General features: G+C 40.8%; 1 long non-coding RNA gene across 1 annotated transcript in view; it reads right to left on the bottom strand.

Moving 5' to 3' along the window:
• The window catches only part of LOC132657509 (uncharacterized), a 135,942-nt gene that overhangs the window by 67,378 nt on the left and 42,781 nt on the right, over nt 1–25,783 (bottom strand). The window contains exon 2 of the long non-coding RNA XR_009595818.1: nt 6,359–6,663. This is a non-coding gene — a long non-coding RNA (uncharacterized LOC132657509). The remainder of the gene's footprint in view (nt 1–6,358; nt 6,664–25,783) is intronic.

The raw sequence follows: 25,783 nt of genomic DNA, 5'->3' as shown, positions 1-25,783 counted from the left end.
CCAGATCCAATCTAACTATAAATCTCATGCATTCCACCACTAGGCTGTGCAGCCTGGGCTTGGCAGGGAGGGGGCAGGGGACAGTTAGCAGGTGATTTCCATGGGAAATAATTATTAAGTGCTGATGATGTGCCAAGCATTTTATGTCTACGTGCTCATTTAATCCTTGTAATTCTCTGTGAGATGATGCTTTTTTATTTCCATTATACAAGTGAGAGGAAACTGAGGCATAGAGACGTTACATAAATTGTCAAAGATCACATTGCTAGTGAGTGTTGGAAATGTGATTTTTAAATCACACTTTCTTGCTCTAGATTCTTAACTTTTAACCAATACCTTATTCTGCCTCAAGGGAGGAGAAATTACCTAATAGACTACAACCCAATATCTCTTCTGATGATAAAGAAGCATGGAAAAATTTACCCTGTTCTTGACTTAAAATCAGCCCTTTTCCTGAACTGACATGAGAATGCCCTGATGTATTTCCCACAACCCACCACTTGGACACTGACAAACAGAATACCTTCCTGCCCTCGCCCCCGCCCCCCATAAGCAGTTACCATGTCTTTATCTCCCCGTCTCCTCCAGTATTCCTCTACTACTTCGTGAAGACATGATTTTTTCCCTTCTCCCTCAGTCTTCAAGGGTCTCTTAGGAGCAATACTTGCCTGTTGATGTAAGAGACACAAGAAAGTGGGTACCCAGCCCACATATGTTGATGGCCATCTCCTCACTTTCCCCCACCAAGCCACACCGCCCCTCCTCAGCATGGGGCCTGCTCAACTAGAGCAGAACCAGTTTACTCAAAACAAGAGCAATGGCCTGAGAGGAACAGTGGCCAGTGGGAGAATTTCCAGATGAATAAGATGACCTTCAGGTCCTCCTGTGTTTTTTACAGCCCTCGATCTCCCCCCTTAGTCTTTGCTACATTGAGCACTTTTTTAAACAAGAAAACTGTTGCTTTCTCTTCCCAGAGTAGCCACAGCGGAGGAAACCACAGACTGACCTATATGTAGAGAAGACCTTGACATATGTGGTTTTGAAATGTGCTAGTTAAGCAGGGGTTGGGTCACTAATCTTAGTATTGCTGGATTATTTCACTGGTTTTTCGTGCAAGTTCTAGAGATACAAGGGGTTTTTCCCTGATGGGGTGTGGAGGAAAAAGAAGAATGAAGAAGGGGAATTACTTGTGACATTCACCTTCCCACTCTACCAGGTGGTTTGGTAAAATAATCTCAAAGGACAATGCTCAATAATATTAAGGGTTCTGACCTCCATAATAGACTGAACTGCTATAATGTAGTATTCAGAAACACGGTTGAATTACTTTCCTTGCAAAACCCCTAGAGTGAGCCTAAAGAAGCTTTTCAGTAAGTATCTGAATTAGTAATAATGTATTTGTTTCTTAATTTCATGGATGGACTTTTTCTTCCTACTTCCTCAGCCACACTATAAGCTATGTAAGGGAAGGAACACTTTCATAATTCTGTTGCACAATTAGTTACACATTTCACAATTCTGAGCATATTACAGAAATCTACAGTCAAAAATATCCAAGAAAAATCTGGGAGAAATAGATTTCAACAAGAGATTGTGGCACAGTTTTCCTTGAAGCACTTGGGACACCAGAACTTTTCCTGGTTTCCAGGGGTACAAACTATTAGTTTGTTTAGCCATCTTGAGATGGAGCAATGCTGTGTTTGGGGTTTATGATAAGAAAAGGAAATCACACATTGGGTTCTTCAAATCAGACATTTAACTGCATAAGTGAATAAAGAAACTAGGTATGAATACAATTTAACAGGGAAATACCAACCAGAGAACTTCAGATTGGACAAAATTCTACTCTCTTGAGGTGCGCTCTTCATCTTTGGGGCCAAAATGAATTTAAGAGAAGTAAATGTTAACTCTCACATCCTACTTTTTAAAATAATAAGTTTTCACATTTGCATGCAATTTTATATTTTTCAAAGCATTTTTATATCCATTATAAAATTAGAGTTCATGGAGACTTCCCTAATTTTATAATGGATATGAAAAGACTTTGAAAAATAAAGAACTGAATGCAATGTGAGTTTCCCTGGTGGGTCCAGTGGTTAGGACTCCACCCTTCCACTGCAGAGGGTACAGGTTCAACCCCTATTGGAGGAACTAAGGTCTTACATACTTCATGGTATGGCTAAATAAATACAATTAAAATTGAATAAAAATTTTTAATAAAACGAATTCATGTTGATCTAAAGATCTTGCTGTTTGGTCGTTCAGTAGTATCCAATTCTTTGCAACCCCATGGACAGAAGCACAGGCTTTCCTGTCCTTTATCATCTCCTAGAATTTGCTCAAACTCATGTCCACTGAGTCGGTGATATCATCCAACCATCTCATCCTCTGTTGTCCCCTTTGCCTCCTGCCTTCAATCTTTCCCAGCATCAGGGTCTTTTCCAATGAGTCTCTGGGGTTGCACAGAGCCGGACATGACTGAAGTGACTTAGCAGCAACAGCAGCAGAGCTCATACCTGACTAATAGAAGCAACATCTGAGTTTATGACCTTGATCTTTTTCCTGACATCTGAGATCCTGAGGAATGAAATGGAGTGATAAATTTAGTTGTTTCTAATACCTTCTGCAGATAGTGTATAATCTTGGGAAATATTGCTTTGTTAGGTTTTTCAGTAGTTTTAAGTTTTATTCTGCATCACCTATAGATCCTTATGTGAAGCCTCTTCTATTAGAGAGCCTACTGTTTCTAAGACAGGACCAGCTAAAAATCTCAGTTTTCTTTTCTAGCATGTATGCTGGTTTCTATTTGAAAAGTAACATTTATTTACACCCTGTGGAGCTCTTATCTTGCTGTAATATCTCATTCCACATTAACATAAAGGTCAGCACTTAAGGGGAAAATATCTCACAGGTATTTGACAAAAAGCACCAAAATAAAAGAAAAATGCTGCCAGGACAGAAACTATTCCCTTCTCATAATTAACCAGAAAATAGCAACAAAGTAACCATATGCTAACAAGTGATTACACCCACAGGTAGCATTTACACAAAAAGGAAATTTGCCATGTGATATAATCCAAGGCCTTTCAGGAAAATGTGTAAGAGTGAGCTCTGCCTTAGAAGACCCTCAGATGAATTACCACATGTCTGTTTCAGGTTCTAAATCTGATTAATTCTTTAATTACAAACTGAGTAGCAATCTACTGGGTAAAGTATGATTCATAAATACCTTATAAAATCCTCATAAGAACTTCATGGAATAAGTTTTATTGCCTTGATTTTTCAAATGATAAAATGAAGTTCAAAAAGTTAGACGATTCACCTAAAGTCACACAACCTGTAAAAGGAAAATCCAGAACTTCCTCTGGGGTCTTGAGATCCAAACTGAATTCTCTTCCCACTGAACTGGGACTGGTTTCCACATGTGAGGGAAAGATTCCTTTGTATCCAGACAAATGTAAACAGACTACTGGTCAAGTTGTGACTGAATAATTTCATGTACAGGCACAAGAGAAGGAAGAGAAAGAATAGAAAAGGGTCGTTTATTTTTCTGGAATTGAGCTGCATAAGTTGCTTGTATATTTTTAAGATTAGTTGTTTGTCAGTTGCTTCATTTGCTATTATTTTCTCCCATTCAGAAGGCTGTCTTTTAACCTTGCTTATATTTTCCTTTGTTGTGCAGAAGCTTTTAATTTTAATTAGATACCATTTGTTCATTTTTGCTTTTATTTCCAGAATTCTGGGAGGTAGATCATAGAGGATCCTGCTGTGATTTACGTCGGAGAGTGTTTTGCCTATGTTCTCCTCTAGGAGTTTTATAGTTTCCGGTCTTATGTTTAGATCTTTAATCCATTTTGAGTTTATTTTTGTGTGCAGTGTTAGAAAGTGATCTAGTTTCATTCTTTTGCAAGTGGTTGACCAGTTTTCCCAGCACCACTTGTTAAAAAGATTGTCTTTACTCCATTGTATATTCTTGCCTCCTTTGTCAAAGATAAGGTGGGAATGCAAACTAGTACAGCCACTACAGAGAACAGTGTGGAGAGTCCTTAAAAATTGCAAATAGAACTGCCTTATGACCCAGCAATCCCACTGCTGGGCATACACACTGAGGAAACCAGAATTGAAAGAGACACATGTACCCCAATGTTCATCGCAGCACTGTTTATAATAGCCAGGACATGGAAACAACCTAGATGTCCATCAGCAGATGAATGGATAAGAAAGCTGTGGTACATATACACAATGGAGTATTACTCAGCCATTAAAAAGAATACATTTGAATCAGTTCTGATGAGATGGATGAAACTGGAGCCAATTATACAGAGTGAAGTAAGCCAGAAAGAAAAACACCAATACAGTATACTAACACATATATATGGAATTTAGAAAGATGGCAATGATGACCCTGTATGCAAGACAACAAAAGAGACACAGATGTGTATAGCGGACTTTTGGACTCAGAGGGAGAGGGAGAGGGTGGGATGATTTGGGAGAATGGCAGTGAAACACATATACTATCATGTAAGAATCGAATCGCCAGTCTATGTCCAATGCAGGATACAGCATGCTTGGGGCTGGTGCACTGGGATGACCCAGAGAGATGTTATGGGGAGGGAGGTGGGAGGGTGGTCCATGTTTGGGAACGCATGTACACCCGTGGTGGATTCAAGTCAATGTATGGCAAAACCAATACAGTATTGTAAAGTAAAATAAAGTTAAAAAAAAAAAAACAATTAAAAAAAAAAGAATAGAAAAGGGAGTGATGTAGCAGAAGGAATTTCTCAAAGTTTAAAAACAGCAATGGTTTCTAAAAAGTTAAATTAAAGATTTCTTCAAAACTTTCTATTAATAGTTCTTCATACTTCATTGTCTTTATCTGTCTTATTTATTCAAATTTCAGATCTTTTAATTCCTAACCCAGGGTACCAATCAGGAAGTAACTGGTATCAATTCTTAAGTGTAAAAAATGTTTATACAGAATGAAATTTAGATCATATACTTCTAGAATTGTACTAAGTTTGTCTGGAATTAAATAATTTTCCTGCTCTCAGGGAGGTCATGTGCAAGTTAAATTAAGCTCTCTGAAGGCTTTTTTTATAATGTCAAATTTGGCTGAGAATCATTTCTTGTTTAATTGTCCCTAATTTCTTCCATGTTTAATGATATCCAGATGAAAAAAAAAATTCTTCTGATTGTTTTAATGAAGGAAAGCATCACTGAATATTAACAATTTACTAAATGTGGTGCTGATTAGAAGGAAAATAGGAAAAATTAGACAGAAGATATCCAGATTACGAAAGATCCAACTCAAACTACACCCTAAAAAAATATGTTCTCTTAAAGATATATCAATGCATTTTTCAAGGCTGTTATGCCCACATTACATCTTTTTACTAATTTCTTTACCCCTATAGATTATAGCCACCTATCAGTATTTCACCCCCATTTCTAATTAAAATCACAAAAAAATCACAGAATCTAATAATTTGCAGTCAAAAGGAACCTCTCAGATATTACTTGCTTCCAGGATGTATTTAAAGGTACATTGATAGCTATTTGTTGCAATATTTATGAAGCTAGGGTTCAAATTTTCTTTTTAAAAATAAATTATGATTTGGAGATGGCAAATTAGAGATGGCTGGATGGCATCACTGACTCGATGGACATGAATCTGAGTGAACTCCGTGAGTTGGTGATGGACAGGGAGGCCTGGCGTGCTGCGATTCATGGGGTTGCAAAGAGTCAGACACGACTGAGCAACTGAACTGAAATGAACTGAACTGAAGAATCCCTCTCATAACCTTCACATCAAATTCAGCTTGTTAGAAAGAAGGGGATGAGATAAAGGGATGAGAAGAGAGAAAATCCTTAATCTCCTTATAGGCAGAGAGTTTCTATCAAGTACTGAAGTGGGGAAGGGATGTGTATGTCATATAGAGAAAAATCTGTTGTGAAATTGGCATTAAGAGACATCATGGCCATACGTAAAGTTTTAAGTTTGCCTGTGACTCTGCTCCCCTTCCTGTAGGATATTGTTCCTGTAACAAGCTAGTCAGTGAAAACCAGCAGCTTATTGACACTTTTTAAATGCATGGTAATAGAGGAATGAGAAGAAAATAGTTTGCGTGGTCCAAGCCAACTCTCACATTTCAAAAGAAAAACAAAAATTATATAACTCCCAATACCTCATCCAAATCCTCTCACTCAGCTTCTCAAACAAAGGTACATGGTCCTTTCAAAGACCAGTTTGAAATACTTCACTTTGATTGGCCTGTTTCCATCAAGAAAGGTTCACAGAATACATCTTCTGACTATGCAATGTCCACGTGAGATAAATTAGAATGCTTATGAAACTCACCATTTTGAAGGAGTTGGACACCATACGGTTTCTTATTCCTGGATCCAGATGTACCTGAATAGTGATCAGCTGAAGTCTTCCCCTCTGCCACCCTTAACATGAAGAAAAGTCAATTCCTTCTCAGCTCTATGACCTTCTCTCTTCCCTGAATCTTATCCCGTTGTCTTCTTGTATCTTCACTCTTTATCTTCTTTCTGGCTTCCTCCATTCTCCAAAGCAGCCACTACCCTCTTTTCTCTGCCAGTGTGATTAAGGGATGAAATCCAATTGACACACGATATTTCAATGAAGTCCATATTGATTGCCTGGTAACAAATAACAAAATATAAACAATGCAGTCATCTTACCTTCTAGAGAAGTTAGGTCATTCATTAAGTTTCAGTGGACTATGAGCTATGCCTCTCCAAATGTCTGCAGTTACTTCAATTCTCAGTGTTAGAAAGAAAATAAATCTTTAAGGCTGGCCTTGCATGAAAGCCACTGACCCCTTCGATGTGATATGGGACCCTAGAAGGGGTTGGGGGAAGATGGCAAGGGTCTGAAAGATGAAAGAATAAATGCTGTAGAATCAGAGAGCTACTAGAAACTTCAAGAGGTCACTTGACCCAACTGCTTACATTTTACAGACGAAAACATACAGTGCCATAGACTTTTAAGAGGTTGTTCAAGTTCACCATGCTAGCTAGAAGTTGCCAAGAGTTAATTCTCTGATGCAACAATATTTTAGCTTATTTTTTATTTATACTACTTCTATTTTTAAAAGGGGAGTCATACTATTAATACCACACCAATCATATGCTATATGGCACATAACCAAATTCTTTTTTCTTTTACCCTAAAATTAATAACTAGACCTCATTTTTACCCACTTCATATCTTACCATTCTCTCTTTTCTGGAATACATGTGACCTACTAATCTCGTTTCAACTCCTTGGTTTGGCGAATTTGGAAGTGACTTCTGGCCCCACCCTGGGCTCTGACCTTGTACCTGATATTCATTCAGTCTCTTCTTAAACGTTTATCTCAACATACAATGCTCCAAAGTGTTTCCATTCTCTATCTTCTCAACTTTGTTCCTCCATTCACTGCCTAGTTCAGTTCAGTTGCTCAGTCATGTCCAACTCTTTGTGACCCCATGAACCATGGCAACGCTAGGACTCCCTGTCTATCACCAACTCCCGGAGTCCACTCAAACCCATGTCCATTGTGTTGGTGATGCCATCCAATCATCTCATCCTCTGTTGTCCCCTTCTCCTCCTGCCCTCAATCTTTCCCAGCATCAGGGTCTTTTCAAATGAGTCAGCTCTCTGCATCAGTTGGCCAAAGTATTGGAGTTTCAGCTTCAACATCAGTCCCTCCAATGAACACCTAGGACTAATCTCCTTTAGGATGGACTGGTTGGATCTCCTTACAGTCCAAGGGACTCTCAAGAGTCTTCTCCAACACCACAGTTCAAAAGCATCAATTCTTCAGCACTCAGCTTTCTTTATAGTCCAACTCTCACATCCATACACGACTATTGGAAAAACCATAGTCTTCACTAGATGGACCTTTGTCAGCAAAGTAATGTCTCTGCTTTTTAATATGCTGTCTAGGTTGGTCATAACTTTCCTTCCAAGGAGCAAGCATCTTTTAATTTCATGGCTGCAATCAACATCCGCAGTGATTTTAGGGTACTCAGAAATAAGTTAGATAGAGCCTTACTTCTCTCCCAATCCCTGTCTGAGCTTGCAGAAATCCCATAGGATGGATGCTACATTTGAAAGGATTCAGGAGACAAATGATCACCATGGATTCCTTGCACTGGGTGCAACTCCTGGATTACAGATTCCTCATAACAAGGACCTCTACCCAGAAGCCCTAGTGTAAGTCTGCACATCAACAACTCTGACCCCAGAACCAATGCAATGGAGACTCACAAAAATCTGAGTTACCACACCCTCAACAACCAATATTCCCTCAAAAATGTAACCCAGTTTTTCCTGGTGGTACAGAGGATAAGAATTTGCCTGCCAATGCAGGGGACACAGGTTCGATGCCTGGTCCAGGAAGATTCCACAGGCCTCTGAGCAACAAAGCCTTGTGTGCCACAGCTACTGAAACTCGTCCGCCTACAGCCTATGCTTTGCAACAAGAGAAGCCACCACAACACGTGGCCTGCACACTGCAGCTAGAGAGTAGCCCTCGCTTGCCTCAACTAGAGAAAGCCCAGGTGCAGCAACAAAGACCCAGCACAACCACAAGTAAATATATAAATAATCTTTACTTACAAATATATATATAAATCTCCATAAGCTATCTCAGGCTATGACTGACTCTAAAGGAACTGAAGTGCGTTTACCTACAGGGGTCTCTCCAGAAGGCATCTGGGACCAGGTGTCTCTGCCATACTGGAGCCCACTATACTTCACCTTTCTAGTGTCCTTCCTCCCATGCCTGAAGCCCCATTGTGGTCTAATCTCTCCTATGCGTCCACCATTAGAGCTACTCTGTGCTGCCCCACCTTCATGCCTTCCCTAACAATCCTTTGCTACAGGATCTCTCCTCATTGTCAATCACTCCTCAGACACATCTACAACTGTGTCCCTCAGAATTTCTCTAGATTCAAAAGATTAAAGTCAGTCACCCCAGTCTCTTTTACTCTTTCATTTCTCTCACTCGTCTACCCTCCCGATACCTGCTTTTCATTTAACCAGATCCACCAATCTGATAACCTTCTCAAGTTTCTCCCAGTTAGCCCTTTCAGACTCACTTCCTTCCCTATCTGGCATATTGCTCTAAACAATAAAAAGCACAGTACACCACTCCTGGGCAATCTTGTCCATTTCTATTGGAGAAGACAATACCAGATATTTTGTCTCCAACCCAGACCTCCTTCTTAAACTCTAGGTTGAGGCATTAAAGTAACTGGCCTTTTCATAGACACCAGAAACTCAACATTTTCATAACGGACACAGACTATTTTCCCAATAGTCTTGTTTTCCTGAAACAGAGAGAGCTTCTTGCATCCAGTAGGGAGAGAACTACTTCCATCAATACAATGACAACTGCCTGCCTGTTGAATAACCTAAACAGAAAATCCAAATCATAAAGTATGCTTCATGACTGCTTTCCCCTGCTACTGATACCTTAAGAATGCATAGACTTAGACCTTTAGGCAGTTATTTAACAAAAACTATTAAGTAGGGCTGCTTTCAGACAACAGTGATAAAATTAACCCAAAAGATTGCAGCTCTAAAAGCTACCCACTGTTTTGAACATGTTGTTTGGTTAGCCGCATGTTGTTTGGTTAGTGGGTCTTTCCACTGTGAATGCTGATAGATTTGCTCTCATATGATCTGATAAACTTCCTTCAACTCTTTAGTCTGGTATTTCAGATACAGCTTGCCTATCATCTTTGCTCTTTGAATAGTTTTTGTTCAATTATCCAGTCCAAGCCACACGTTCCTTCTAAGTAATTTTTCTCTTGTCTGGTGACCAACCTAAGAAACCAATTTGTTGTCATTTGGTTGCTCAGTCATGTCTGACTCTTTGCGACCCCATGGACTGCAGCACACCAGGCATCCCTGTCCATCACCATCTCCTAGAGCTTGCTCAAACTCATGTCCATCAAGTCAGTGACACCATCCAACCATCTCATCCTCTGTCGTCCCCTTCTCCTGCCTTCAATCTTTCCCAGCATCAGGGTCTTTTCTAATGAGTCAGCTCTTTGCATCACATGGCCAAAGTATTGGAGCTTCAGCTTCAGCATCAGTCCTTACAATGAATATTCAGAATTCATTTCCTTAGGATTGACTGGTTGGATCTCCTTGCAGTCCAAGGGACTCTCAAGAGTCTTCAAAAGCATTAATTCTTTGGTGCTAAGCCTTCCTTGTGGTTCAACTCTCACATCCATACATGACTATTGGAAAAACCATAGATTTAACTATATGGATCTTTGTCAGCAAGGTAATGGCTGCAAGTTTGTAACTAATTTAATCTTTACTTATTCTTTGCCTGAGTCCTTCACTAGAATGGAAGTTCTGTAAAGTCAGTAATATTTTTATTCACCAAGTTTTTATCTTCAGTGCTTGTAACAGTAGTTGGTACATAGTATGTGGCCAAAATAAATATTTGTTGAGTACATGGAAAGAAGTGAGATGGCTTTCAGGCTTGTAGATGGTGACTGATAGTTGGAGAAGAATAATAGGATGGGACTTTAGACCTTTAGCAGCTTAAAACTAAAAAAAAAAAAAAAAAATTAAAATAAGAAGTACTGGGAAGGAAAAAGTCAAAGTATAGATATCTATGGTGTTGTAAAGAGTTGGGCATGACTGAAATATGTAGGACAAGTTTCTGCCCAGAGGCAGAGACCTAAAGGAAACTAAATGATTAAAAGGCTCAGGAAAATCATGCCTACCTAGGACTTCAAAATAGAAGTAACTCTCTGACCATAGCGATAATAAGATTTAGAAAGGACTTTCACATGAACAAGATCAGACATGAGCTTTTTCAGGAAGGGGGATTTGGAGGAGAGCACCTTTATGTTTCAGCACCAAAGATAAACTCTGAGACGTGTTCTTGTCGGAGGAACTGAGATTATCATGGACTTTTTCAACCTCATATCCTGCATAGACAATTGCATCTCCTTTTCTTTCCTCCAGTGTTTAGGACATGGGAGAACTTTTTCCTTATCTCAGCTTCCCCCTATTTCCTTATAGATAGGGTTCTGCTGATGATTCAGTTTCTCTTGCTACCCTTCCTCAAGGTCTCTATTATCTATAAACTTGGCCATTTCCTTCTCTCCTAAATGTATTCACCTAATATTACACAGCATCCACACAGAAGAAGGAAATGAAAACCCACTCCAGTATTCTTGCCTGGAGAATCCCATGGACAGATGAGCCTGGCAGGTTACAGTCCATAGGGTCGCAAGAGTTGGATACAACTTAGCAACTTCACCACCACCACAACCACACAGCATCCACGCAAGACACTGCCCTAATTTTTATCCTCCTCTTTGAGGTCAAGCTTATAGAAGGAGCAGATATGCCTCCTGTATACTATTTTTCTTTCAGGTCCCATCACTCAATAGAAACCCCCTCTAGTAATACCAACAAAACCCCTTAATTGTCAAATGCAAAGAGCTATTTTCAATGCTTATCTAATTCATTATGCTATCACATTGTTTCCCAAAGAGAATTCCTTGGGTTCTAGTTCTTTGTGCTATTATTCAGACTAGTTATGTAAGAAAAACAGGGAGAGATTTAAGGTCAAATAAGCTTTGGAAACATTACACTAGAAATTAAAATGCATAGGTTTCTTAACATCAAAACTTTTCAAAGACATTAATACGCTAAATTGTTGTGTGATTCTGCAAGAGAAGTAAGTAGACTTCAGCATTTCTCTCACTTGGTTGCCCACAGAATCTTTTTCCAAGTAGTATTTCATGGGAGGATTATTCCTTGGAATAGCCTTTGGGAAATACTTCTTATCCTTTGACATAGGTGACCATTACTTTCAATATTTTTTCCTCCTCAGATTCTATGATATGCTGTTTCTGCTCTCTTCTTTCTGTTCTCACACTTTGCTTCCTCTAGTCAACCCTTAAACTTTAGTTTTTCCTTTTGTCCTAGGTCTCTTTCTACCTATGTTCTTTTTGAAAATGAAAATGTTAGTTGCTCAGTCGTGTGCAACTCTTTCCAACTCCACAGACTGTACCAGGCTTCTCTAGCTACAGGCTTCTCTGTCTGTGGGATTTTATAGGCCAGAATATTGGAGTGGATAGCCATTCCCTTTTTCAGGGGATCTTCACAATGAACCTGGGTCTCCTGAATTGCAGGCAGCTTCTTTACCGTGGATGATCTCATTTGCCATCTTGATTTTAGTACTTACTATGAAATGATGATCCTCAAATCTATAACTAAGATCTCTCCACTGCATTTTCCACATGCCATACAAGGTCTCCTTAACATTTCCACTTGAATATATTCCCAATTATCTCTAACTCAGCATGTGCAAAGTTTTCCCCAAAACCCCAATCCTTTTCTTGTGTTTCCTATTGCATTGAGAAGTACCACTAGTCATTAAATCATCTAAGTTAGAAATCATCTAAGATTTTCCTGCCTTGCTCTTCACATATACAGTTCAGTTCAGTTCAGTTGCTCAGTCTTGTCTGACTCTTTGCGACCCCATGAATCACAGCACGCCAGGCCTCCCTGTCCATCACCAACTCCCGGAGTTCATTCAGACTCATGTCCATCAAGTCAGTGATGCCATCCAGCCATCTGTTGTCCCCTTCTCCTCCTGCCCCCAATCCCTCCCAGCATCAGAGTCTTTTCCAATGAGTCAACTCTTCCCATGAGGTGGCCAAAGTATTGGTGTTTCAGCTTTAGCATCAGCCCTTCCAATGAATACCCAGGACTGATCTCCTTTAGAATGGACTGGTTGGATCTCCTTGCAGTCCAAGGGACTCTCAAGAGTCTTCTCCAACAACACAGTTCAAAAGCATCAGTTCTTCGGTGCTCAGCTTTCTTCACAGTCCAACTCTCACATCCATACATGACCACTGGAAAAACCATAACCTTGACTAGATGGACCTTTTTTGGCAAAGTAATGTCTCTGCTTTTCAATATGCTATCTAGGTTGGTCATAACTTTTCTTCCAAGGAGTAAGCATCTTTTAATTTCATGGCTGCAATCACCATCTGCAGTGATTTTGGAGCCCCCAAAAATAAAGTCTGCCACTGTTTCCACTGTTTCCCATCTATTTCCCATGAAATGATGTTATCAACCATCAAATCCTGTAGATATTCAAACTGTCTTAATTCTACTGATATCTAACCTATTCAAATTTCTCCATTTATTGAGCAAATATTTACACACTGAGAACTAACTCTATAGGCTTCCCAGGTGGTGCAATGGCAAAGAATCTACCTGCCAAGGCAGAAGACATGAGTTTGATCCCTGGGTCGGGAAGATTCCCTGGAGAAGGCAACACTCCAGCATTCTTGCCTGGGAAAATCCCATGAGCAGAGGAGCTAATGGGCTACAGTCCATGGGATCTCAAGAGTTGGACATGACTAAGCAACTGACCATGCATACACTAACTACACTCCAATCACAAGTCTAAGTGCTTTGGACACAGTATCTAACAAAATAGATACCTTATACCAAAGGACCTATATTTTGGTAGTGAAAACATAAACCATATATAGGTGTTAAAGGCTGAATGTGACTCCCTCAAATTCACATATTGCAGGCTTAGCCTCCCAGTATCTCAGAATGTGACTCTATTTGGAGTTAGGATCTTAATAGAGGTAATTTAGTTAAAATAAAGTCATTGATGTGGGCCTTAATTGACTGGTGTCCTTATAAGAGGAGGAGTTTAAGGCACAGACATACAGAGGGAAGACTATGTGAAGAAATATGGAAAAGATGGCCATCCACAAGTCAAGGAGAGAAAAAGAAGAAATCAACCGTACTGACACCTTGATCTTGGACTTCTAGTCTACAGAATTGTGAGAAAATAACTTTGTTGTTTAAGCTGCCAATCTCTGCTACTTTGTTTTGGCAGCCCTGGCAAATTAATCCATCATGTAAACAAATTTTTAAAAAGAAAAATATCAATGATTAAAATTGTTGTGAAGGAAATAAAACAGAGATTTGATTGCAAAGTCAGATGCTCAGAGACAGGGACCAACCAGCCTAGCACATTCTGGGGTGAGTAGGATGAGAGAGAAAAATCTGAGCTAGAAGGTCAAGGTGACAGGAGATGAGGCAGAGAGAGGCAGGACCAGATCCCAAAATAGACCTTTTACGTATTTTTCTACTTCAGGTTTTCATCTTTTTTGCATTGTTTTTAGGACAATTTAAATATTAATTGTACTCATTGTCTAACTATAATAGCAGTCAACCTAGCCATTTAAGAAGTCCTCTTTGTTACTTTAAGATTGTCATGTGAGTGTATGTTCCTCGGCTCTTTGTCTCATCACAACAAAGATTTGGAGCGACGGACATTAAAGCCCTCGGCGCGTCACAGCTCTCAGGTCTTGGACAAACCGTGTTATAGCTCTTAGGCAAATCAGTGTTACAGCTCTATTTTATTTAAAAGATAGCAGGAGAATCCATCCTCAAAGCGTGAGGACATGCCAACCCAAAGACTTGAAGGGAAGAGAGTGGAGGAGCACGTGGGGGAGGGGGAGAGAGGGAGGGAGAGAGAAAGAGCGCATGCATGTGGGAGAGAAAGCACTTTGGCTCCTCCTTTTATATGTTTCCCTACCCCTGGGCCTGCCCTATGCAAATTGGGCTTAGCCAGGAGTGCTGTTTGTTCTACCTGACATCTTCACTCTGGTTCTCAGACCTTCTTTTGTTCTATTTTCGCGGGCTTTTCCCTTCCTTGTCTTTTAGCCACTGCCATTTTGGACTCCTTTTCCCTATTCTACCTACCTAACAAGATTATAGAAATATCTATAATGCTGGAAACCAGGATGGGCTAATCCTGGTCTCCAACTCTTCTCTGGGTTGTCATCATTGAGTAAATTCAGGGTATGCCAAATAGGAAGTAAATGTTTATTCATGAAGCCCAATAACTCCCATAGTAATGAACTCCCTGCTAAAACATTCACTGCGGACCTGAGGTCAAAATGGGACTTTCTTAAGTCCAGAGCTTGGGAGAGTCAATCAAGTTTGTTAAGATGACATAAATTGTTACCCAGCTACTTCACAGGCACATCAACAGTAGGACAGAGAAACCAAGAAAGCCCAGGAGAGTAAAGTTATGTCTGTGCCTGCTTCCAGAGGGCAAACGCCAGCGCTGACCCTGGTACAGCTCTCATACAGAAGGAGGAAGAGGAAGGAGCACACTGTTCTTACCTACTCACGTTGTAGTCAGTGCAGGAGAAAGCAGAAACTCTGTTCCTCTACTCTCTAAGACACTGGACCCAGGCCAGAGGACATCAGACTCTTCCCCATAAGACTAGCTATTCCTTCTCCCTTGGAGACAAGCATGTAAGAGGTGGAAAGAAACACAGAAACCCCCTTGCATGTACTTCCCAGAAAGGATGGAAGGGTTGATGGAACTTCCTTTCCACGGGGGCCACAGAAGAATATGAAGTGGGGAGTAAGAGAGTCTTCCGCTAGAATCCACCTAAGTTTTCTGTTAATAATTTCAGAAATCATCACACTTCCAGGTTTCGTATTAATAAATAAACATGCACGCACATTCACCCCATGGCTCCGTAAACTCAGGTTACATGGTAGGCTGAGGCTGATGGGTGGGAAAAGGTTGTGAGCCATCCTGAAGGACTATTTTCTGAGCTAGAAATTTAGCTATTTTAAAAGACTGTGTTTCACATGATACATCACAGGCCCTCTGAATTTGCTTGAAACTTACGTAGAGGTAGGTCTATTTCATTCTTCAGCAGCCAAGGCAAAAATAGCAACAGCGGCAGAAACAGCAGGTTTCTATAGATCCTCTACTGGGCACAAGTTGTAGGGTGCTGGGTAGAAAAGAGTGTAAAGTTCTGTTCTTAACTTCAAGGTCTAGTCAGGGAAGTCACTGTGCTTGGGACTTGCCTTGTTTATAGTTTTCTCTTCTAGATTTTTATACCAGCAAACCTACTGGACTTGAGGACAAAAGGAAAGGACGCAGGGAAAGTTTCCAATTATCTGGTGCACAGATATAACTAAAACTCACATGGTAGGCACAATTCTAAGGAAGTTCCCCACCCTGAGATTCACCTCCTGGCTATTAAACTCTGATCTAGGCACTGCTATGAAGAGATTTTGTAGACGGAATTAAGTTCACTCATCAGCTGAGCTTCCCCTGGAGGAGGAAGCCACCTACTCCAGTATTCTTGCCTGGAGAATCCCGTGGACAGAGGAGCCTGGAGGGCTTCAGTCCATAAGGTCACAACATGACTGAAGCATAGCATATCAGTTGAGCTTAAAATAGGAAGATGACCCTGGATTATCTGGGTAGGCCCAACATAATCACATGAGTTGTTAAAAGCAGAAGTGGAGGCAGAGGATTCAGAGAGGTGTGGTTGAAGAGGTGAGTGGAGCCCAGATGAGGCAGAAGGGGAAGGTCAAAGGGGTTAGAAGCATGAGGACTCAACCCACATGGTTGCTGGCTTTGAAGATGGAGGAAGGGGGCCAAAAGTCAGGGAATATTGGTGGCCTCTAGAAACTAGTAACATACTCTGACCAATTGCAAACAAGGAAACAGATCCCTCAGGCCAACATGCAACTGGACCTGGCCAAATCCTGAATGAGCCTGGAAGCAAGCTCCAGACCCTTGTTGATGCCTTATCTCAGTCCTACGAGACTGTCTTGGATGCTGTGACTGGATCTCTGTGCTTCAGAACTACAAGATAATAAGTGGGTGCTAAACTGCTAGATTTGTGATAACTTGTAACAGCAACAATAAGAAACTGATATAGTCCAAGAAAGTTATTCTGTTATGAGGCTAACAAAGAGAAGCTAATCAGAAAAGGGAGCAAAGGAGATTGTGTATCCCTTTGCAAAATGTTATTTAAATAGCACTGAGTAATGCTGGGAAAGACTGAAGGCAGAAGGAGAAGGGGACAACAGAGAACAAGATGTTGGGATGGCTTCACTGACTCCATGGACATGAGTTTGAGCAAATTCTGGAAGTCGGTGATGGACAGGAAAGCCTGGCGTGCTGCAGTCCAGGGGGTTGCAAAGAGTCGGACACGACTGAGTGACTGAACTTAACTGAATTCATTACAATTTCTCTTTGCATTCTAAAGAAATGCTCACTTTTGTACCTGATTTTATTTTCCTCATTTTGTATACTACTTTATATAAGTTTCTTGTTGTCCACACTTGGATCTTCTCCAGCAAAGATGAATGTTCATGTAACAGACTTCTTTCTCCCATATTCTTGGATTCAAGAACAGTTTTGGTAGAGGGCTGGGATGCAGAGGAGGTGGGAGGGAGGTCCAAGAGGGAGGAGATACGTACACATATAGCTGATACTCTTCATTGTGCAGCAGAAACACAACACCGCGAAGCACTTATACTCCAATAAAAATAAAGAGCACTGAGTTTCTTAGTTGATACTCTTGTCTTTCTTTTAAGAAGTAAGGCTCTTTCTGGACTCAACACTAGGGAAGGATGTATTTTCAAAAAATTTAAGTTAAGCAAATTCCCACTAGCATCCTATCCTACACCTTTTAAAAAACAACAGGATACCTATTAAGACCAAAAATGAGAAGGGTGTACCTTGAGGATTTTGATAGCTGATGTTATTATTCTTTCAAACATTCCAGTTCCCCTTTCTGTAGTGTTCTTCCCTGCAGGATTATATGTCACCCTCCATGACATCAGGCTTAACCGTATAAGCTTTGGTCCATCAAATGCAAGCGGAAGTTATGCTTGTCGCTTACAAGCAGAAGTTTAAGAGCCAGCATGAAGTTCACTGGGTACCACTTCCCTCTTCCATGATCCTGGCAATGCCCCAGATAGAGGCTGCGTCATCATTCTGGGTCTCACAATGAAGATATGGAGCAAGAGCCTCAACTGACCAGTGATGAAAATGTAAATTGAGTAAGAAATAAACCTTTATTGATAGGAGCCTCTTGGATTTGGAGGTCATTTTTTATCACAGTATAATTGAGCCAAGCTGACTGATGTAGGTGTAGTCCTAGAAATGTCAATCCCTTTAAAGTCTAGGAATCAGTAAGCAAGCCCGTCTGAAGCAAACCTTTCTGTTCAGGGTGGGTCAATATAAAAGGTTCCTCTTGCTTATGCAAAAATAAGCTGGATGACATTGTCTGGGTTAGGGGTGTGGCAAATTACCTTGAGTAATATGTGTACTAGTTAAAGAAGGATAGACTCTTCTATGATAACAATTAGACCCCTAAATCTCAAGACTTCATAAAATAAAGACGTATTTCTTATGCTCCCAAGAGATCGTGCAGACTGACTACTTTCCTATTAATAGGTGACTTTCCTCTAAGCAGTGACTCAGGGCTCAGGCTATTCCCTACTCATGGCTTTACCATCTTGGAATCCTTTACTTTCAGCCATGCAGATAAAGGAAGGGCACGTGGAAAGGTTTTATGGCAAAACATGGGGACAATAGGGCACGTGGGCCCACATTCTCTGTGTATTTCTCATCACAGTTTCCACCTTGAAGCAAGGAAGGCTGGAAAATAAAGTCTTCCTATGTGAACGGGAGGAAAGTGGCTTTATGAATGATTATATTTTGTCCACCACAATGAAGCACTCTTTTCATAGGAGAAAAGTATTAAAGAGATGTTGAATTTTCTGTGGCTTTAAAAGAGTGCTACCATTTGGGTGATAATGGTCACCAGAAAAGGTGGAGAATATTGACTCTCTTTTCACTGTAGTTGGAGAAGAAAATAGCAACCCATTCCAGTACTCCTGCCTGGAAAATTCCATGGATGGAGGAGGAGCCTGGTAGGCTACAGTCCTTGGGTCACAAAGAGTCAGACATGACTGAGTGACTTCACTTTCTTTCACTGTAGTTATTAGAACCCAACTAAACCTCTCAGTGTTGGTCAGTTTCTGCCCCTAGTTGTCTGTGTGAACCAAAAGAACCTTCTGCTAGAGCCATATGGGAGCCAACAGAAGCCAAGTGCAGATGAAGGACCGCTGCATAAAATCAGGTGTCTGGGCCACCGAGGGTACCACCGCTGCTGTGGACAAGCCCTGCTGGAGAGAGGTGCAAGACTGGTCTTCCACAGTCCCCAGTGGTGGTAAGCAAGGAGCTGACCAGACCCCAGTTCTATTTTTATATAGCGTTAACCCTGAAGTTACTAGGCAATTTAAGTAGCAGAACCTCAAGAGAAATTTTGGCTTCCTTGCTGAGAAAATGTGTAGCAGTTCAAACAAATAGTTAAAGAGCAAAAAGATGTCTCATGTTTGAATAACAAGTTTGTTGAGCAATTCATTCCAATTAACTGAAGAGAAAGATGATAGGAAAATACTAAAGAGAGGAAGGAGAGCTTCAGAATGGAAGAAAGTGAACATGAAAAAGTAAGTGATTCATTTATATTAATTTTGGCTTTTCTGGGATTTCCCTGGAGGTCCAATGGTTAAGACTTCACCTCTCAATGCAGGGGGTGCGAGTTCGTTTCCTGGTCATAGAGCTAAGATCCCACATGCCTGGCAGCCAAAAAAAAAAAAAAAATCAGAACATAAACAATGGAAGCAATATTGTAACTAATTAAATAAAGATTTTTAAAATAGTCCATCAAAAAGAAATCTTAAAAAAAATTTTTTTTCCCTTTAATCAATAACCCCCAGCCCTGCAACAGTGCAAGCCAGGGAGGTTAGCTGGCCAGGACAGCAATTACTGAGAGAGGGATGGTCTTCTGTAATTCTCAAGTGATTCTACTTTAGAAATTCAGAGTCTAGAGAACAGAGCAGCGTTTCTGCTCTGTGTATTGAGTCACGGCAGGGGTAAGAGGATACCCTTCCAGTGTGTACTTAAAGCACTGTGGGGGTGTTTGATCTAACTTCTTACATAAACAGGATCTACATGTGAGAACACTTTCAAAGTGTGTGCGTGGAGCTGCGCTAGAGACACAGCAGCAGGTGGGCAGCCAGCCAACCACTCACACAGGACTGGAACTGACAACGTTCTGAAGCCTGTGGGCTCCTTGCAACCTCCCCACTTGCTCAGCCCACTCAAACACAAACTTAATGAGGTGCCTCTCACCTGTGGGCTGCCCCTACGCAAACCCCAACTGCACATCTGATCTAATCTCCAGAGGCCTTTCATATAGAGAACACACTTGCTCAAACACCCCTCCCTCATGGGAAAATGGCATCTCTGCTGAACAGCACAATTTTCTCTTGGGAACTCTCAAATCATCTGCTCTCACTAAAACGATGGAATCATGGACTTGTTAAGAAAGCCAGCTGCCATCTCTGTCTGTTCATCAAATCAACTGTTTGACTCAATGGATCTATGAGTATTGTGACTACCCTGTTCTACCCCAGGCCCTCATCTGCCCATGATGAACAGCAATTTGAGTGTCTTTGGCCTCCAAACTCCCAACTCTTACCTTTTCCTGGTATCCCAGGGTTTCCTGTTCAGCTGAATAGATGCCAACCTCTCTCACAGCCGCCTCTATCCTTATGATCGTTACTCTGCTCAGAACACATTGACCACTTGGCAGTGGGTCCTTGCTCCCACCAGAGCTAAGAGACCAGCCATCGGCAGCTACAAATCTCGCCACTGTGACTTCTACTTCCGAACTCTTGTCATTAACAATTTATTATCCCAGCAGCTCAGAGTCAATCCCCAAAGAAGGCCCAGTATTTTAATTCACAGAGTTCTTTACCAAAGAACCAGGAACATGTTTCCCAACTTGCAGCCAGGATGCAGAGAGCAGCACCATTTTGAGATCAATTCCAAAGTGATCTTCCTCGACACCCTTGGTAAATAGCGTCCCTTTGGGCTTCCCTGTTGGCTCAATGGTAAAGAATCTGCCTACAATGCAGGAGACCCAGGTTCAGTCCCTGGGTTGGGAAGATCCCCTGGAGAAGGGAATGGCTATCCACTTCTGTATTCTTGCCTAGGGAATTCAATGGATAGAGGAGCCTGGTGGGCTATAGTCCATGAGGTCGCAGAGTCAGACATGACTGAGCGATTAACACTTAGCACTTGACATTGTCCCAGGCACTGTTCTAAGCCCTAGGGATGAACAGATGAATAAGACACTATCCTTGTCCTAAAAGAGTTCTCTGCTTCTGTGTTGCTCTTGCCTAAACTTGGTAGGCATTCATGCCAAAAAGCAGGCAACTTCTCGAGCAAGCATGGTATTATAGATGCTGTAGGTTACAGCACAAAGTAAAGACAGTTCTTGGTAAACCATAATTGTTGGAAAGAACCAAGGAATTCCCCAGCTGGGATTAGGGGTAGCACCTTCTGAAGCCTTACTGTGGATTCTTTTGATTGAGTCTAAAGGAAAGGGAAAAACAGACTGTTCATTTGGTTATTTGGTTTTCCCTTCTAACAAGCTGCCAGATCATTACTTTCATGAAGCATTTGCTGTCCCAAGGCAACTATGCTTTCTGTGAAGTACCCTAGAAAGTGATAAATCTAACTGCAAACAAAATAAGAATCTCATGAAAAAAAGGCAAAAAAAAAAAAAAAAGCTGAAATAATCACATTGTGTTAGCAAGCAAGTATATAACCTAAAACAACAAAAGTTGAAAGCAAAATCATTTATTAAGTTAATAACATGCAAAAGATTTAAAGTAGTTTAGTCCTGACAATGCCCTGGGGTTCTTTGTTACAAAAAACACCTAGGTTCTTTAGAAATTTCCCAAGATCAACAACAGAACCAAGAAGAAAACCTCACTTTTATCATTTATGCATATTATAAATCTGGGAAATACTAAAGGGTGAACTGGATATAAAACCTTTCACATCTCTTCCTTCCTCCCATCTTCTAAAGATATAGGTTTATGGAAATAAGCATGTTTGGAAGGATGTGGCTGTGGGTGGATTTGAGTAACCCTGAAGGTTGTTTGTTTTTCTGAAGGCATCTGAATATGCCAGTGTTTTCCTAAACATAATGAGAATCAAGAAGAGCCGATTCATGTGAATGCATGGCAAAACCCACAATACTGTAATTAGCCTCCAATTAAAATAAATAAACTAATTTAAAAAAAATTTTAAAGAGTTATTAATATAGCTAGGGGGAAAGAGGGTGGTACTGATCAATACTGGCAAGACAAATAGATTTCTCAAGCCTATGAAATGTCCTTGAACTACTGATCTTTGGAATTCAGCTACAGGTCACCCCATTGTCCTACTTAGAACTTATCTACTGCTACTAAATGATTCTCCCTAGACAATATGGGCTCTCTGTTAGGTCATATCTAAGCTTCCCCTATTATGGTTTCTTTGTTCCCTCACCACAGGTTTCTTCCATTTAATACAGAACACCCTACCTTCTATTATAAGATAAAGGTCAGAGTCAAAACCAAAAAGTTTCACAAAAACAATAACTGCCTTGTTCCCCACAACCTCTATCTACCCCATAACCTCCCCAAAGGAAAAAAAATGCAAGAAGGGAGCTTGGTTTGAATGGAAATTGATTAAACTTTTTTTTCCAGTTTCAACACTATTAAAAAAAAAAAAAACTCTTGGTTTCTAGTGACCTTTTAAATACAGAATAATTAAATGCTGAAATTGAAAAACTTCAACTTATAGGTGAAAAACCTAAATTTAAAAGTCACCTAACAATGTTGCCAACTCTTATTTATGGGGCCATCCAAGACCCTGAAAATGCAAAGATTTCTTGCCTGCTACTGGTTTTGTCATACTTTGCCAGGGATGCTGATGCATTTTAAATAATGAAAGAACTATAGCCAGACACCTGGATCTATGCTGAACACAATGCATATGTTACACACACACACACATACACACACACACACACACACACAATCAGATTCTGCTGCCCACGCTTAGGGATAAAATATTTTTTAACTACTCAAATAAAATGGCACAGGTACCTAAGCTTCAAACTGAGGTAATTTTTCATCTATAGAACAGAGATAAATAATATCTATTTCCTAACTACTCTGCAGCCTGATTCTCCTTACTCTCAACTACCTGACTCTCACCACCTGTGGCAGTCAGTCACAAGACTGCCAAGACTGGCTTGCTCATGCTAAATACCAACTTCCTATTTTTATTTAGCTTTAAGCTAAATCACCACTAGAAATTGTCATGTGTAACAGAAGATTAACGACAATTTCGGAGGGAGTCCAGCAAAGCTGGGAACCATGTAGAAATAAGCGTCACTCCTGTTCCAAAGTCCCTTGATCACTTCCACTACATACCAAGGATTTCCTCAGCCCCCTACTGGATAGCCCCTCCATCTGTGTCCCCTCTCTCCCAGGCTACCCACAGATCAGGCTATCCCCTCACTTGGTTTTTCAGAGTAATTCACCTTTCCCTTTCTTTTCCCCTCTCTCCCCAGGACAGTCACCAAAAAGGCCTGCAAGGTAATTTTTCTGATACTGTTTACTTAAGATAGACTTCTGCTATGCCAGGGAGGTTAGAGGTGGCTGTAGCTGGTTTTTGCTTTGAATGACATTCTTTTCCCTTTTTTACCACACACATATACCCACAAGCATTAAAAATATGTATGTGTGTGTGTGTGTGTGTGTGTATGTTAAACATATATTCAACTATTAAAGATATTGTCCTTGACAAGTAGAATTTAACAAGTGAAAGTCGCTCAGTCGTGTCTGACTCTTTGTAACTCCATGGATAGTCCATGAAATTCTCCAGGCCAGAATACTGGATTTGGTAGCCTTCCCCTTCTCCAAGGGATCTTCCCAACCTAGGTCTCCCACATTGTAGGCAAATTCTTTACCAGCTAAGCCACAAGGGAAGCCCAAGAATACTGGAGTAAATAGCCTATCCCTTCTCCAGTGGATCTTCCTGACCCAGGAATCGAACCGGGGTCTCCTGCACTGCAGGCGGATTCTTTACCAAATGAGCTATTAGGGAAGAGAATTTAACAAAGTTGGGAGCTTTTCTTTTCCTATAGTGTGTGTATGTGTATATTGTGTAAGACTATTTTTAATGATTAGGTCCTATTTTACAATTAAATAAGGAAAAACATTGTTAATAGAAACCAAAATCTTGGAGTAATCCTTCTTTGGTTTCCCCACATCCTATCCATCTGTAAGGCCACCTCCAAAATGTTACACCTCATCCACTTCTTTCTCCGCTGGCACTCTAGTTTGCAACCCACCACTTCTAACCCTGATACCACAGTAGTCTCCTAATATGTCTCCACGGTTTCACTCTTACAATTCATTCTCTGAATAGCAGAGAGATTTTTAAAGCATGCCCTGACTCCTCCCTTTGAAGGCTTAAAATTCTTTGAAAGGCTTCCTAAGAAAACCCAAACCCCTTCCCAAGGCATTGCAGGACCTAGCAGTCGCCTCCTCTCTACCCTCACCTCCAGCCACACTCCCTCTTGTTCACTGTGCTCTAAGCATGTTAATTGGAGCAAAAAATTCATTCCTTGCTTACCCTGCTTCTTGGGGCTGGTTTCTTCCCTACATGTCTTAGCTTCAATGGCACCTCCTTAGCAGGTCCTCCCAAAGCACACTGTCTGAAATAAGTCATGCCGTTATTCTCTATCAAGGTACTAATAACAACCTCTAACTTACTTGATTACTCATTTATCTGTATCTCCAATGGGAGGTAAGTCCCCTGGGGCAAAGACCACATTTGTTTTGTTCTCTGTTGTATCCTCTGCAGACTAATATAACACGTGGCTAAGAGCCATGTATGGATGAGTAAATGAATGAATCGCCTTCTCTTTGGAAGTTGTGCTAGGAACTTTACATATAGGCATAAAAATGTGACTTGAACTTTTCGGGATCTTACCCTCAAACAGGAGGAATAAGACTTGTGAATAAATAATGACAAAATGTTGTAAGAACTCAGAAGAGGAAAAAATACTTTTAATAGTTAAGACAATCAAAGGCTTTGTAGATGAGTGGGAAGTTGAGATGATGGATACTGAGGGATGGGTAAGCTCTCAAAGGATGGAAATTTCAATATTGCACATAGAATGAGGAAAGATACAAATGCATAAAATACAAAACACACCCGGGAGATGATATGGAGCTGTTTTACTAGAGGAGGTTTGTGTAGTGTGGATTAAGTGGGGAAAGGCAGATTGAGGTCAGATTTTTGAAAATCATGAATACAAGAATAGAAAGTTTAAACTTTCAGTTTTTCAAAAGAATACTGACATGATCAAAGTAAATTTAAGCCAAGGGAACCTTGTAGTGGCATATAAGACCAATTAGAAGGTATGTCATGTATTAGGGTTTCCCAGGTGGTGCTAGTGGTAAAGAAGCTGCCTGCCAATGCAGGAGATGCTAGAGAAACAGGTTTGATCCCTGGATCAGAAAGATCCTCTGGAGAAAGGAAAGGCTACCCACCCCAGTATTCTAGCCTGGAGTATTCCATGGACAGAGGAGCCTGATGGGTTATGTTTCATGGAATTGCAAAAAGTCGGATATGACTGAAGTGACTACACACGCATGCCATAAAAGGCTATCACATACTGGATGGGTTTCACAACAGAAATTTGTTTCTTCAGAGTTGTAGAGGCTCAGAGTCCAAGGTCAAGGCTTTGGCAGGTTTGGCTGCCTTCCTGCTGTGTCCTCTTATGGTTGCTCTCTGTGCATACAAGGGATGGGCGCTCTCTGTGTGTTCTGCTGCTGCTGCTGCTGCTAAGTTGCTTCAGTTGTGCCCGACTCTATGTGACCCCATAGACGGCAGCCCACTAGGCTCCCCCATCCCTGGGATTCTCCAGGCAAGAACACTGGAGTGGGTTGCCATTTCCTTCTCCAATGCATGAAAGTGAAAAGTGAAAGTGAAGTTGCTCAGTCATGCCCGAC

This window comes from Ovis aries, chromosome 12 (genome assembly GCF_016772045.2).
Source record: "Ovis aries strain OAR_USU_Benz2616 breed Rambouillet chromosome 12, ARS-UI_Ramb_v3.0, whole genome shotgun sequence".
Lineage (NCBI taxonomy): Eukaryota > Metazoa > Chordata > Mammalia > Artiodactyla > Bovidae > Ovis > Ovis aries.
This window is presented reverse-complemented; position numbering and strand designations above follow the sequence as displayed.